The sequence below is a fragment of the Mixophyes fleayi genome, chromosome 1, assembly GCF_038048845.1.
Source record: "Mixophyes fleayi isolate aMixFle1 chromosome 1, aMixFle1.hap1, whole genome shotgun sequence".
NCBI lineage: Eukaryota > Metazoa > Chordata > Amphibia > Anura > Limnodynastidae > Mixophyes > Mixophyes fleayi.
The window spans coordinates 121,826,414-121,842,104 of NC_134402.1; the positions used below are offsets into that span (position 1 = coordinate 121,826,414).

At 40.2% G+C, this 15,691-nt stretch overlaps 1 long non-coding RNA gene across 1 annotated transcript; it reads right to left on the reverse strand.

The window, feature by feature from the left end:
- Positions 1-4,034: 4,034 nt before the first annotated feature.
- LOC142105725 (uncharacterized) lies at positions 4,035-11,883 on the reverse strand. The gene is made up of 2 exons (XR_012679718.1): positions 11,834-11,883; positions 4,035-4,303 (listed from the first exon to the last, which is right to left on the reverse strand). It is a non-coding gene; the product is annotated as an uncharacterized LOC142105725 (long non-coding RNA).
- Between the last annotated feature and the right edge of the window lie 3,808 nt (positions 11,884-15,691).

Below are 15,691 nucleotides of genomic sequence, written 5' to 3' on the forward strand. Positions count from 1 at the left end.
TTGTGTATCTTACATATTGCCCTCATCACATAATAGTTAATATTAATTACATAGTAATTGTCTTGCTTTTTTTTACATATCTAAGGTATCTGCTCAGATGTAAGACTTTCAAGAGAAATATTATATTTTATTCAAATGGCCTTTTGTAGTATTTTAAATGTGGTCAATGCATAAGCGTTTTCTGGGTATTCAAGCATCAACTATCTGCATTCCTATCATAATGACATAGCAATTACTGTAGGTCACATCTGTAGTAGCTTATTCCTCATGTATTATACAACATTATATTAACATATGAATGTGCACTTTAAACTAAAGTACGTTGAAGAACTGTAAAAATCACACTGTTCTATCAGAAATAATACATAGATCTATTACATAGCACACCATGAAAGAAACAACAGGCACCTGTAAAAACAGAAACAAGACAAGTTGCAGCAATTACTGATCCCTGTGGTTAGTAGAATAGCAACTATAAGTAGTCACTCCACCCAGATAGTATTGAAATATGAAAATAGTAATAAATATTAATACTTAATTTATATTATTCCTTCCAGTCAGCAAGATTCTAGTTCTTGTGGATATTTTTTTAGATCATACAGAGAAAATCATGTAAATATTGAAATTTAAAGTTTATTAAATGGGAGCTGGCGTAAAAAATAATATGTACATGCTATCAGGATCTTTGGTGTTTTCCAGAAAGCAGAACTTATATAGGATAATGCATGTCTCAGGGTAGTGGTTACAGGGGGAGCGCTGGCTAAGGGGCCTGGATGTGTGTGAATCTGCTACTTAGACCCCCACTCTGCAGTGCATGAGCAGGGGCTGGTGCATACTCAGTGAAGCCCCTTTAAACTCTCCCCACTTAAAAGTGAAAATTTAGCTTTACTGCACATGCTCAGAAGAGCAGAGTGGGGGCCTATGGAGGATACACCAAATTTTGCCTTGATGCCCATGATGGAATGTTAAGCCCCTGTTTCAGGGCTAGTTTGCTGATGATTGGTTGGGGGGTTGCTTTTGCTGTGCTACTTGGGGGTAAGTATATATATAAGTCTATTTTTCAATTGCTGAGTTATATGTCCTTTATGTAGACAAGATAATGTACCATGGTAAACAAAGTTCTGCCATGGAATATGACTTCAGCATTTGTTTATTACAAAGCCATGGACAATCTGTTTTGGGTCCTTATTCATGAACATCTGTGTATGAATAAAGTAATTATATAGCTGCTGAGCTTTATGGTCCCATGACACTTTCTCTTGCATATTTGTGAAGCAGAAATGATATAGGGAACAATGCACACACTATTGTAATTATAAGGATAAGTCACCAAGCAGTACCATGGCAATATAAAGGCACTGCTCTGCCGGCTGAGGACTTGTCATATAAATTAACATCATATAAATGCCAGCGTTATAAGTCCGTGCTTCAAAAACTCATTATTAAGAGCAAATCAATCATGTGACAAAATTATATGTTACACTTATGTTCCATTTTACAGAACATATGTGAAACAAATGCACGGTACACCAATAACCTATTAACAAATATTGTGTGCGTTGGTAATCCTCCATATCTCTGAGACTCACTAAAAACTCAAAACATGCTGATGACATCACTAAGATTTCACAGTTCCAGAGCATTATTTTACTGAAGTGAAAGTAATCAAATGGGTGGTTTTATAATTATTGATTTAAATATGCTTCCTACTAATATACAAATAAATGCTCTATTGAAGCTCACAGTGAAACACATCTTAGGATACTTGTTTCCATGTTAAACCTGCATCTCTTCCTAATGTGCTTATTTTTCTATTCCCCAATTCCTTTCCCTTTTACAGTAGCTTATTTTAATTAGAGATGGTCACTGACCCCCATGTTTTGGTTTTGGTTTTGGATCTGGATTACCTTCGTGTTTTGGTTTTGGTTTTGGCAAAACCGCCCTTTCGTGTTTTGGTTTTGGTTTTGTTTGGTTTTGTTCTGCTATTTTTGAAAAAAATACAATTTTTTGGGTCTAAAATAACTTAATTTAGTGCTCCACCAGTTTCTTGGATAAGTGAGGTAATTCTAAAGCTAATAAATTATGAAAAAACAGTTTAATTCCAGGTAGGCCGTCCTTAATTCCATCACTTGCCTGCAAATTATACAGACAAACCTGGTTGTCTTCCCCTCCATCTTTGACTATTGGCAATGTAGCCATCGTCCTTGAGTGTATATTACACCCTCCACTTGTAGTTAAAAAGAAAAAAATCAGCCTGCATTGACTGTACCTTAAATAGAAAAGGACAAAGGCAGTTTGGTATCTGTCTGCATCAGACCCCCTCTCCACTATTAGTAAAATAGAAAACTATTCAGCCGTTATAGACTGTAGAATATAAATATAAATAGACAAAGGCAGTTTGGTGGCAGTCTGTATCAGACCCCCTCTCCACTACTAGTATAATAGAAAACTATTCAGCCGTTATAGACTGTAGAATATAAATAGAAATGGACAAAGGCAGTTTGGTGGCAGTCTGTATCAGACCCCCTCACCACTACTAATAAAATAGAAAACTATTCAGCCGTTATAGACTGTAGAATGTAAATAGAAATGGACAAAGGCAGTTTGGTGTCAGTCTCTATAGCCCCCCCCCCCTCTCCACTTGTAGTTAAATAGAAAAAAAAGCAACCTGCATAGACTGAACAATATAATGTGTGGACTTTAGCATTGATTTCTTGTAAGTGGTAAATCATTTGCAATGAAATATAATTTAGTTTTATTAATACAAAACAAAAAGATGAACAACATTACCCACTTTTATCAGTGATGACTTTTAGCAGGTACGGCATTCATGGTGGCAATTAATTAGCTTTATTAAAAATGAAAAATAAACAAAAATAGATGACTAGAGAAACATAGAAATGTAAAAACAAAAGAGAAGGAAAGGGTGAGAGAGAGAGTTCATAAGGGGTAAAAGAGAATAAAAGGATGCAAGACTAAGAAAGGGAATCTAAAATTTCCTGAAGTTACCACATTTGCTTTCCCCTTAGGAATTTATTACAGCAACAGCAAAGTGCTAACGATATGTTTACTAGACACACCAGATTATGAAAAATGTATTATGGGTCTTGCTAAGAATACTTATTAACTTTTCATTTACCATGATTAATATTTTGTTCTGGGTTTAATTTGCAGATGACTTCAATTTATAAATCAATAAATAAAATACATACATACCAATAGATAAATCACAATAAGCAATTTTATTCTGAAAACATTAACTATAAAATTGATTTACATAGGCCTTTGTTTCAGCCATATTGATCTTGTAAAAATGACTAAGGTGTTATTTGATTTCCAAGGGGACATAGTCTGTATTTAACAATAGATATACATAGGTATCTTTTTGTATTAGATGGAATTATTTTATTGTTTATTTATTTGTTTATATCTCTTTGCATTTGCTTGGGATTCTTTAGAGAAAAGCAACTATTAAGCCAGTTCTACACTTCCAGTAAGGTGTTAGATACATTTCACTTGATCTTTATTTAAAATATTTTATTTTATTTAAAATTATTTCTGTTTGCAAATACATGTTTTCCATTCATTGACTTACATAGCCTTTGTGCTTTCAGAGGCAAGCCTTTATATTTACTACATCTATAGCTTTCTACTTATATGGCATAAAGTACAACTTTTCCTGCATTTAGAGTTATCCTTGAAATACTGTTTATATGAAGTGTCTCCAATATGTCTGTTTCAAGACATGGACTATTTAATTAAGTGAACATTAAGGCATTTCAGCCACATGTCTTCTAGTGAAAGCCATATGACTTTTTTTGGGATAGAGAATTAATCAGGAGCAGAAGATAATAGTTATGTATACCAACCAAGCTGTTGTAATGTTAAAAGTGAATCTGCCAAAAAATGTTTCTTTAACAGTCCATTGTGAAAAGTAAAGTGAAAGATTTGCAACAAATTAAAATAATAAAAAGTAAACCTTTAAATGTATAATGTGTCAGGATTCCCAACATGAAATCACAGAGAGAGAGTAGTTAACAAAGTGTTTTTTTTATTAAACACTGGTTACACAGGTTTCAAGATGCAGTACGGTAGGGAATGGCAGTACTAGCACAAGAACTCAGTAAACAACAGATGCTGAATGTGATGGTCTGCAGGACTTTACCACAAAGTAGTGGAGATAACACACAAGGTGGAATGGTCTGCGGAGCAATGCACACAGGATGCAATGATCTGTAAGACTTTACCACGAGGTAGTGAAGACTGCTGGTAACATTCTGCAACAGGTTAGCCCTCTCTAAAGCTGGAAAGCAGAAAACAGGTATTGTTTATGATACTCTGCAACAGGATAATGCAGAAACACTGGAGAGCTGAAAGCAGGTACAGAGTCACAGACAAGCCGAGTCAGGGGTCACACGCAGAGGTGCAAAAACGGAGGGAATGTGGAGGGACAGAAGATGCCAGAGCCGGTGCCCGTGAAGAGGGCGAAGATATCCGGCAGCGCTGTGCCCCTGGAGGGGCTGAAGAGGTCCCCGATGGTGCCCAGCAGGAAGAAAGAAGAGAAGAAGAACTTACCCGTCCATCGATCCAGCGGCGGTGAGTATAACTTCTTTCTTGCAGGTCCTGTGCGCGGGGGAAGGATGAGCCAATCAGGGCTCATCTTTCCCCGCTGGCCAATCAGCGGCCGGATGCGCGAGCCAATCGCGGCTCGCGCCCGGCCATTCAAAAGATTGGCGCCGACGCGAGCCAATCAGCGCTCGCGCCGGCAAATGACGTCACGCCGGCGTCTATATAAGTCGCCGGGTGGCGCCATTTTGGCAGAAGTCCGTCGGCGGGGAAGAGAGAGGACGTCTCGTCCAGACGTCCAGCAACTGAGGCAGCAGCAGCGGCAGCAGGGGGCCCTTGTAAGGGCCGTGAGCTACCCTGCCGCCAGAAGACTTCAAGCAAGCCGCCGGAGCGGAGATCGTCGGCGGGGAGCCCATGTCAGGGCTGAGAGCGCCCCCGCCAAGCAGCCTTCAACAGCGCCGAAGAGGAGAAGAGGCGCCGCCGGCTGGAGGGTCTGGAAGACCCGGAGAAGAAAGAAACAGAAGACGGCGTGTCAAGTTGAGTATCCCGCGCAGAGCAGGTAAGTAGACTCAACAATAACGTCGGGCACTAGGCCCGTGGGCACAGTCGGGCACAAGGCCCGTGGCACGCTAAACTAGGGGCACAAGGCCCAGGGACCTGGGCACTAGGCCCCAACGAAGGTAGTGGGCCAGTAGGCCATTAGTATATTGATATAAAAGGGGACAAGCCCCTGTTAGATAGCGAGGGGGACTCTGAGCCCCAGAGGTACAAGGGCACAAGGCCCTTAGGTAGTTAGTGGCCTAGAGGCCATAGGAAGGCCAGAGGGCCTGGTTAGGGGCTGGTAGCCCATCTGCTATTAAGGGCACAAGGCCCTCGGTTAGTTAGGAAGGCCACAGGCCTCAGGCAGGGGCTAGGACCCCTAGGTAGTAGGGCACAAGGCCCTAGTGAGTGGGCTCAGAGCCCTGAGTTAGAGAGGGGGCTGAGGCCCATTAGTCAGAGCAGAAGGCTCTGTGTGTAGCTGGGCAGAGACCCATGGTGTGTAGGGCATAAGGCCCTGGTGGTGTGAGGTAGAGGCGTGAGAGCCTTGTGAGTGTAGGCGCGGTCCTGTGTGAGGTGAGCACACGTGGTTAGGAGGTACGGTCGAGCGTAGGCTCCTGTGGTGCTGTAGCAACCTGCTGGTTGGCTAGCAGCGGTGTGTTCGGGTAAGTAGCGGGCAAGGTACTGTATCTATTTATTCTGTCTGTGTGGCGAGTGTAGTTTACATTACAGTATTTTGGTGTGCTTTCTAACTGTGTCCAGGGGCAAGACGTCAGGCCCCCATTAAAGGTAGGCTCTTGTTTCCTGTGGTTTTCCTGTGTTAACCCGTGCTGTGGGGGACAAGTGTAAGTACCAGCATACACATAGTCAGGGGAGAACACGCGTAGTTTTCCTGTCCCTTAGGTCCCCGGGGTCACACTGGTACCCAGAGGGGGGTGGCTGAGTGAGTTGGTGGCAGTACAGCACACCTTGAGGCAGTTCCAGGGGCGGCCGTGGTTCTGATCAAGGGTCCTCAAGGCCGGTTCCGTGCAGGTGGACCTGTGGTTCCGGACGTAGGGACACGTGTGAGATACCCGAGTACAGGCAGTCGGGCGGTTCAGTTCGATCGGCTGTTCCGTGCGGCAGTCGGCCCGCGGGTTAGTGTGCTGTTTTACTGAGCCTCAGCCGGGCTTAAAGAACCCGTACTTAGGGCCTGTGTGTGACTCCATAGCAAGAAGGCAGCTTCTTGGTACGACCTGGGTGAGGGGGTTAGGAACCGCCCTCCGGTTTAGGCTGTGAACACCGGCTGGTGTTCCCCGTAGCGTGTAACTAGTAGTTCCGTTAGTGCACCACATTTAGTTAGTCCTAGTGTTTGACTTAGTTGCGTTGCCGACCATTAGAACGTTGTTAGGGTCGGGTCGCCATTGTAGTTAGTCCAGTTTTGTGGGTGCCATCTTAGTTCACGGGGAGCGTAGAGGGAGGCTGTGTGTTCTTGTCATCCGCAGGAGTCGGGAAGGTGCAGGAGAACCGGATCGGAAGTGGGAGTGTCCCGGTGAGTATCACGCTCGATTCCCCCTTTCGGTTAGGCCCTCACCGGCAGGTGTGTGAGGCACTTGAGGCGGGATTAGTCCTCGGATTAGTCTTGGCCTTCAGTGCCTGTAGTCCCCCGCGTCTTGGCAAGAACAAAGTGAGGAGGCGGCAAGGAGCTTGGACTGACCGTGTCCTTGTCCTTTGCCGTAGTCTCGGACAGCCCTTACCTGGTAGGCACGGCCGTAATCTCTGCCTCTATCTTAGAGGGACGTGATTGGAGGTGACTGCGGCTGCGGATCTGTGGGATTGGATCGCAGCTGGGAAATCGGAAGCGGACTGGAGGTGACCATCGTTTTCAAGGTGAGTTCTTTTGTGTTGCGTCTGTCCCTGTCTTTTCCCCGCAGGGGGCGTTACAGACGAACAGAGGTCAATTCCAGAAGATCAATCAGGACAGCACACAGAAACAGCAAGACAGGTAATGACAACAGGCAATCTGCCCAAGACTGTTGGGAAAAGCAGGCATTTGTAGGCCAAGGACAGGTGTTAATCATCCTGGAGTAACAAAGCAGTTCTGGCAGGTAAGACACCAGCCTGAGTGCCACAGTGGCCCCTTTGGTGGAACAGTGGTACTACAGGCAGGATGTACACACACACACACACACACACACATATATATATATATATATATATGCATATATATATATATATATATATATATATATATATAAATATAATATAAATGGCTAGTGGCATGTGTTAGTCTGTCTGTGTGTGGAAAAAATAAAACCAAGCTGCAGCGCCACCTGCTGGTCGGAGTTATACACTGACCTACTAAATTCTTAGTGTGTGTGGAAACAAAAATTCAGAAAGGGCTGAAATTTGGTATACTAAGATGTTTTTAATTTGTTAATTTAATTTGTTAATTGTTAAAAGTGTTTATAAAGATTTAAAAAATATATATATATATTTCTTGAAGGAGAAGTGACAGTTGGGAGTGGTTGGTGGTTGCCGGGGGTGACAGTGGGGAGTGGTTGGTGGTTGAGGCCTGGGCTATGGCCCAAATGCATGACAAGAACCTTTTTAACACCTTAAGTAGCTTGATTTGACTAGAATGCATGAGTATCATGCACGGGTTAACTTGTATATATATATATATATGCACACAAACATATATACAAAAAGTTCCGACATCGTTCCTGGAAGACAGGAGTTGCAGAATGCAGATCATGACATAGTGGAGTTCTTGAACATTGAGTAAACATAAGCGGCGATTAACTATAGAAGTGGCAATTGCAATTGATAACTATTTTCGAGTCTATGGAGTATATGTACTCAATAAATATTAACTAGAAAATGATTGATTGCTGTAGGCAACATCTCCACTTTTTCAAAGTGTAGTAAATCTACCCCTTAGGCCTCTAGGAACAGTATAGCAATCTCAAATAAAAGGAAGACACTCGGGTGAGAATGATAACTTAAATTACCCAAGTTAACAACTAATCTTATTGGTTTTATAAAAGAGTCACTCTGCTGCATCAATGTAGCATATATTTTTTGTGGTTGCCATTAATTTAACAACATATTCAACATTCTCTATAATTACAGTTTGTTTTAATTTTTTTTAAGTTGGCCAAAAACTGCAAAGAATGATTTCTTTGGGGAAAATGCCGGCTGTCTGACCTTGGTGTTTGGCCAGTAAACTTGCTTTTCATTTTTTATTTGGCGCATGGCCCTTGTTTTCTAATATAGACTAAGACAACCAAGCCTTTGACTCCAATGACAACATGACTGACTGCGAACATCTTTGTATATTTAAATACTCATAACAGCAGCAATGAACCTTTTCTTCTACAATAAAAATGTCTCCTCAATGTCATCAATTAGCAAATAATATATATAGAAAATTGTTTATCAGTTAATAAACAAATATAAACTCATCGAAATGATCTAGAATACAGGTTATAAATGCTGTGAACTTGGTGATGTATTTGTACAATGCAGGGCTTTATTATGCCCAATCAATTCAGCCAAAAAAGAAATAAATAGGGCTGGAAATTTAATCAGTTCATGTAGAAAACTAATGAAATCCAGTCTGTCATATAAGTCTATTTGGCATCTCATTTTATAGAAATTTGTTTGTACTTATTAGAATATTTGCTGGCAGCGGATATGGGCATAACTCAGTAAATAATTCCTTCACGTGTATCCCAAGTAATTGTAAATTATTGCATTTAAATAACCTGACAAGAACTGCAATGAATACAAATTTGCAGCACGATATGTTATGCGAACGGTTATATTACCAGGAAGTTATGGGCCGTGGGCTAAAAATAATTTTACATGCATATAAAAGATATGTTATATAAAATGAAGTCAGGTAAAAATAATCCAGAATGCCCTTCCCCTCAATAAGGGTGCATGTGTGGATTTAACTTTTTACCATGGCCACTTTTGCTGGACCTCCCTCCTCACTACTGCTGAGCTCCATAAACCCATCACTACCATAGACCATCTATACTAAATAAACAAGTATATTCTACAAGTAATATAGAATGGCCATTGATTTATGTAATGCACCCTGCATACATAAGAAAAAATATAGTAAGATGATGAATGAAGGGCATCTTGTTGTCCTGACATTTTACCTGGGCCTATATGACTTCTTCGTTTAGTGGAGAGAATGGAGTAGAGTGCATTAACTGAAAGTAAAGGAAAGCAGCCAATCAAGGCTGAAACTAATATAAAATTAAAAGGGCTACTCTTGTGGAGCTATGTAGAATGTTTGGTTTGCTACCTACACACTGCATACAGGGGCGGATATGGAATTTAAAGTGGCCCTGGACAAAATTATTGAAGTGGCTTCATGTGGATGGGACCAAGTCAACTTTAGGTGAGGCCAACACAAAAGTAGGCTGGATTTAGAACTACTGGAATTTGGTTGTAGTAACGTTTAGGAAACTATGGATGTAATGACTTAAGACACAGTGGGTCATCTTTAAAGCAATACAGGGAAAAAACTGCCAGTCCTGTGCTATAAAATTACCTTAATCCTTTTGCATTATCTTACGACTGGTTTATGTCTCTGTGCTCCAACTTGTTTAGTTGCCTACTAACACATCCTTCCAATATATCCTGCATAGAAACATATCTGACTTGTTTAATAAGTTTTACTATTACTAAACATGTTGGCACAATCATATTTGATCAATCTGCCAGAGCAGTATATAAGAACCTAACAGCACTGTTGCATCTTTACTTGACGACATGAAATGCAAACTACCAGTTAAATCTCTCTCTATAATATATAAATATGTGTACTGTGTGTTTCAAAAATGCATTAAAAATAATCCTTAAAATAAATGACTGTCCAGGTGTGATCACCACAAAGGTGAAATAGCATCAGTAAGAAAACACTTCTTATGTAACAATTGTGTAAGAGCAATAAATGTGACTAGTGATTGGGGATGGCTTCACTGAACAGTGCAGGGAGGGCTAGCAGACAAGGTCATAAGTGAAGGTGAGAGCTATTCCAATGGTTTGCTGGTGATATACTAAATACAAAAGAGTCAGGATTAATGATATTGTAAGTGCAATAGGGGCTGGCCATATGTTTAACAAAGTGATCTGAGAATGGGACCAGTGCAGGGTAAAAGGCAGCCAATGAAATCAATGCAAGAAATACGAGAGCTGGAATAAGGCTCTGAGGGGCCCACGGCACTTAAGACATTTTCACAAGCAGTACAGTGTGAAGCAGGACATACCTCCCAACTGTCCTTGTAGTCAGACCAAATTCTGACTAAGCAAGACAGTAACCCAAATTTGGGACTGCCCCACCAGATTCAGGACAGTTGGCAGACTGTCCTGCTCTCTCATAACTGTTCTTGTTACTTTCACCACTTGTGGCTGCTGGTGTCTTTAGATTAGTTGCTGCTTGTCTGGATGCTAAAATGTTGGAGACCCTATTTGGAAACAAATAATGGGTACATGAAATTTAGAAAACGCCAACCAGCCACAGTATTAAATCAATAGCACCCACATTTAATAATTAGGCCTCGCTCTAGCCCAAATGTTAAAAAAGTAGTACTCACATTTGATAAATAGATCTATTTCCCTTCAACCAGCACTGACATTAAATTAATAGAGCACACATTTTATACATAGACCAATTTCCCTCCAACCAGACCCAGCAAAAAATGAATTGCATTTACATCTAATATTACCATTTCCCACAACCATCCCAGGCATTAAATTATCCATATTCACATTTAGTAAATAATCCTCCTTCCCAAACTCAGCCATACATTCAATTAATAGCCCCAATCCATACCAGCATTAAATTAAAGGTCCTGTCACCCCATATTAATTTAGTAGGTCCCACTATTAAATTAAATAGCCCACCAATAAATTAAATTGCCTCATCATCACCCCACAAATAAAATAGCACCCATTAAATAATTAGCCCCCACTTAAACACCATTAAATTAAAAGTCTACCTCCCACCCATGTACTATTAAGACACACATATTATATTATAAAAGAACATGACCTCATACATTATAGCAGCCACCCTCCTTTCCTTCACACATTATGGCAGCCCCCCCTCTGTCCTTCATACATTATAGCAGTCCCCCCTGTCCTTCACACATTATAGCAGCCCCCCATTCCCTCCCACATTATGGCAGCTGCTTATCTGTCCTTCACACATTATAGCAGTCTTCCTTTTCCTCACACATTATGACAGCCCCTCTTTCCTGTCCTCTGCACATTATAGCAGTCCCCCCCTCTCCTTCACACATTATATCAGCCCCCCCCTCCGTATAGTTGTCTATGTGCAGCCCCCTCCCTATAGTTTTGTATATGGACTCCCCTCCCTATAGTTTTGTTTGTGCATTCCTCCTCCCTATAGTTTTATATATGGACTCTACTCCCTATAGTTTTGTATGTGCAGCCCTCCTCTCTATAGTTTTGTATATGGACTCCCCTCCCTATAGTTTTGTATGTGCAGCCCTCCTCCCTATATTTTTGTATGTGCAACCCCCTTCCCTATAGTTATGTATATGGACTCCCCTCCCTATAGTTTTGTTTGTGCAGCCCTTCTCCCTATAGTTTTGTATATGCAACCCCTCTCCCTCTAGCTTTGTATATGCTGCCCCCTTCCCTATAGTTTTGTATGTGCAGCACCCCCTCCCCATTATTTTCTATGTGCAGCCCCCTCACTTACCTTTAGGTGCTGTGGCCATTCTGTTGCATCGTTCCTCAGATTAAACAGACAGGAAGTGAAGTGAATACTTCCTGTCTGAGCACACAGTATTGTGGGACCCCTTTCAGCAACAGGCAGCATCTCGATTGCCTGTTGCATTCCACTGACCACCAATTTTTGTAATACCCCCCCCCCCCCCGATGACCCTGCAAAATGGTTATGGGTCCTATAATTCTCAAATGTGCATATGTATTGCTGGAGGAGGAGTCTCCGACAGGGAAGAGTAAAGATGAAGGGTCCAGTTATTTTCTTTATTATTGTCAGTTTCAATAATTTTATATTTATTCAAATTGGGGATTATTTAGAAGTGGACAACTGTCTATTTTTTTCACAAGATACACATTACCATACTGTGAATCTGCACCAAAAATGCCTGCGCATGTGTCCTCATATAGATCTCATATAGATTTGCATCATCTTATGGAGAGGTGGAGTGGGGTAGGGCCGGCACATAAAAGCCAAGACCGAGTACAGTAATGGGGTGTTCACAAAACTGCAACACAGTTAGAAGTTAAAGCATCCGCAGATATGCATTTTAGGAGGTGTATCTCTTGCAGTTGCAAGAGATCAGGTTCAACAAGACAATATGGTGATGATGATGACTATCAGCAGCACTATCTAGACATTTCTGATTGTGTATTTACCTCTACAGCTTAATTCATTAGCATTATATTATGTATTATATGAAGGTGTGTCCATCTATTCGCATTACTTAATTGACATTTCCATTCGGGCTACTACAGGTAGCAGGCAACAGATGTTTGTATTTAATTTGTGTTTGTATGTAATTACATTTTGTGTGGGACATGCAACTTTCAAATTTAACAATTGAACAACTGTCAAGACAAGATTCTTTCTTGTGTATATGACATTTTGTTGCATTATTATACTGAGTAGAGCTGTACGTTGACTCCCGTGTTTTGGTTTTGGCTCTAAAACCATCTCTGTGTTTTGGTTTTGTCCAAAAATCTTCATGTGTTTTTGGTTTTGGTTTTGGATCTGAATTTAATTAAAGTTGTGAAAAATAGGTAAAATCATGTGATTTTGAGCTGTTTTTGTTCCTACATTACTATTGTGAGAGAAAACTATTTATAGCATTAACATTCATTTACAGTTATTTACAGTCTATATTCTAATGATCTTTTCAGAACGACCTCCCCAAAGGGTTGAAGAAAATCGCAGAAGAATATAAAGTGTCGACAATTGAACTGTAGACAGTATTATTAAGTCATTAATTGAAATGTAAACAGTATTTTTAGTTTGACAATAATATCTCTAACCCTAACCCTAGCACTAATCATGTAATCTACATTTGAATTGTCGACTAATAATACTGTCGACCATGTGATTTGTGAACCTAATAATACTGCCGACACTTGAATTATTGACTTAATGTTGTCAACTTTCTCAATGTTGACCAAATGAATGTCTAGCCGTCGACCACCTACCCTCTTGCTGGTGGCAGGGCAGGTCATTTTTTTAGTAACTGCTGCAATGATCTACATGCGGTCGCTGAATGACAAAAATGGCAAGAAATTTTACGAGTCACAGACAGCAACTTCTGCACTGACCTTTCATTATTTTAAGAAATTATGAACAACCAGGTTTTGTGAAACATAGTGTCAGAGCACTGGCTGTTAGGATGGTCATTTTAGACAAGTTGATAGATGAAGGTGTGCTGCACCCAGAAGAAAAATGGTGGTACAAAGACCATAGACACAATATTTTTAATGTTAGAAAGCCTGCATCATGGAAAGTGAAGAGGCGGTAATCAGAGCTCATTAGGCAGATAGCAACATCTCTAGGCATTTAGACAAGTAGATAGACAAAGGATGACTGAACCCTCAAGAAAAATGGGGAGAGAAAGACCACGCACAATAGATATTTTTGTTTTCTGTTATGTATTACATCTACAAATATTTCTTTAAAAATATGAAACCTCATTAAACAGAATACCTGCAAATTACAAAACTTTACAGTGCTCAAAATGTATTCACGGCTAGTGATAAAGAATATTACATAGAAACAACTGGCCACAGAAAGAAGAGCGCAAAGCACCAAGTACTTAAAAAATTAACAATTTATTGAATAAAAACAATATAGAACATATGATAAGCACATAACCAATTAGACTAATGGAATTGATATCAGACAGCTGAATAATAAAACACCTGGCTTTGGAACACAATCAGGATAATTGGCCAACAATAAATAACATATGGTACCATATGTAATATAAAATATACAAAATATAGCAATTTATGTGGAAAAGATCCAATCCGCGGACTGCAGGATAAGTTGCTATTGAACTATTCCTTGGAGCTAGAACGGGAGATAGGATGACTAGCTAGTAACAATGTTTCAAAATAGAAACCACCATTTAGGTGTAATGTTGTACAAAGAATATTACATGGCGAACATTACAGATCAATCGTAATAAAGTGTAAAACAAAAAAGACAAAGATATACAACACACCTGCAAAGAGTAGTAAAGTACCAAACACAAAATAAGCTACAATAAAGTGTCTTATCATTAATGCCATTCAATACAAAATATGGACCAAACTTTTCACATAGGCCCACATTGTGTATTGAAAGGTTTAAGGCTCTTTTATATAGATTAGTGCTGAAACTCTATGGTGTATGTTGAGTGCACTGAAAATAAAGCAGACTTTGGGATCAATGATATTTCGGTTACATAGCACTATAAACTAATGTCCAACACATCATGAACATTGCATGCAGCTCTGGTGCAGAGGTCAGAGGAGATATGTGTCTATCCATTCAGCTGCTAGCTGATGTTGGTCTCTACTATACACAATGTTCCACCCTTTGAATGAACACGCTGTAAATGACATAACAGGGAGGAGGTGCCTAGATGATCAATGTCCCTACCTCTACTGTGGCATCACAAAGACCACAGATGTTGTCTGGATTGGGATAAAAATATTTCCAAACACAAGAGGTGTATTTTTTGGGCTTATGTCCTGGCATGACAATGCGCTTGTCAAGGGCATGAGGTGGTACTACTTCTGGCTGTCTTACTTCAACACAATCATCATCATTGTCCTCATTATCTTGTTCAAATCCAACACACTTATTTTCAGATCCTCAATTATTCCCAATTATTACATGTGCAAGTTTCAAATTAGCATCCGCAATTTATTAGTCTAAATCATCATTACATCTCTTCCTCACATTTCCAAATGGATGAGAAATTTTGGAAGGAATTGTGCTTTATAATTACAGTGTCAGAATCTGAAACATCAGACTCATATATATCATTCATGGATACCCATAGACTTTTCTCAGGATTCTTTGAGTGCCCAATTTGTTCTTCAGTCTCTGTGTTCCACATGCACTGATGTTTTGGAGGAGACAGACCTACACTCTAAGAGAGAAGGTTGTGCATGGGAATCTAAGGAAGAACATGACCATTATTGGGCATTTTCTTTTGCAATGGGCATTCTAGTATGTGTACCAGCAGTCACAGGACCCTTACTTGCAAATAGTGGGCATAGTCTGAGCCTTGACATGCCACTGCAGGTGGTATATGAAATGTTTAATTTTTTGGGGGACAAATTACCACATTTATCAGAAACTTTACCCTTAATCCTTACATAAAATGCTTTCTTATACTTTCTTCCTGCGTGATCTTTTTTACTAGTAGCGGTTAAAATAATGCTACTACTGCCAGTACTGATACTGTGATGCTCCTGATTTTTAGACTAATCAATGATTGACAAGAGGAGTAATGCTACTTGAAGTTGGAGCAACTTGTAGCTGCCACCACACCAGGTGAACGCCCAATGAGATAGG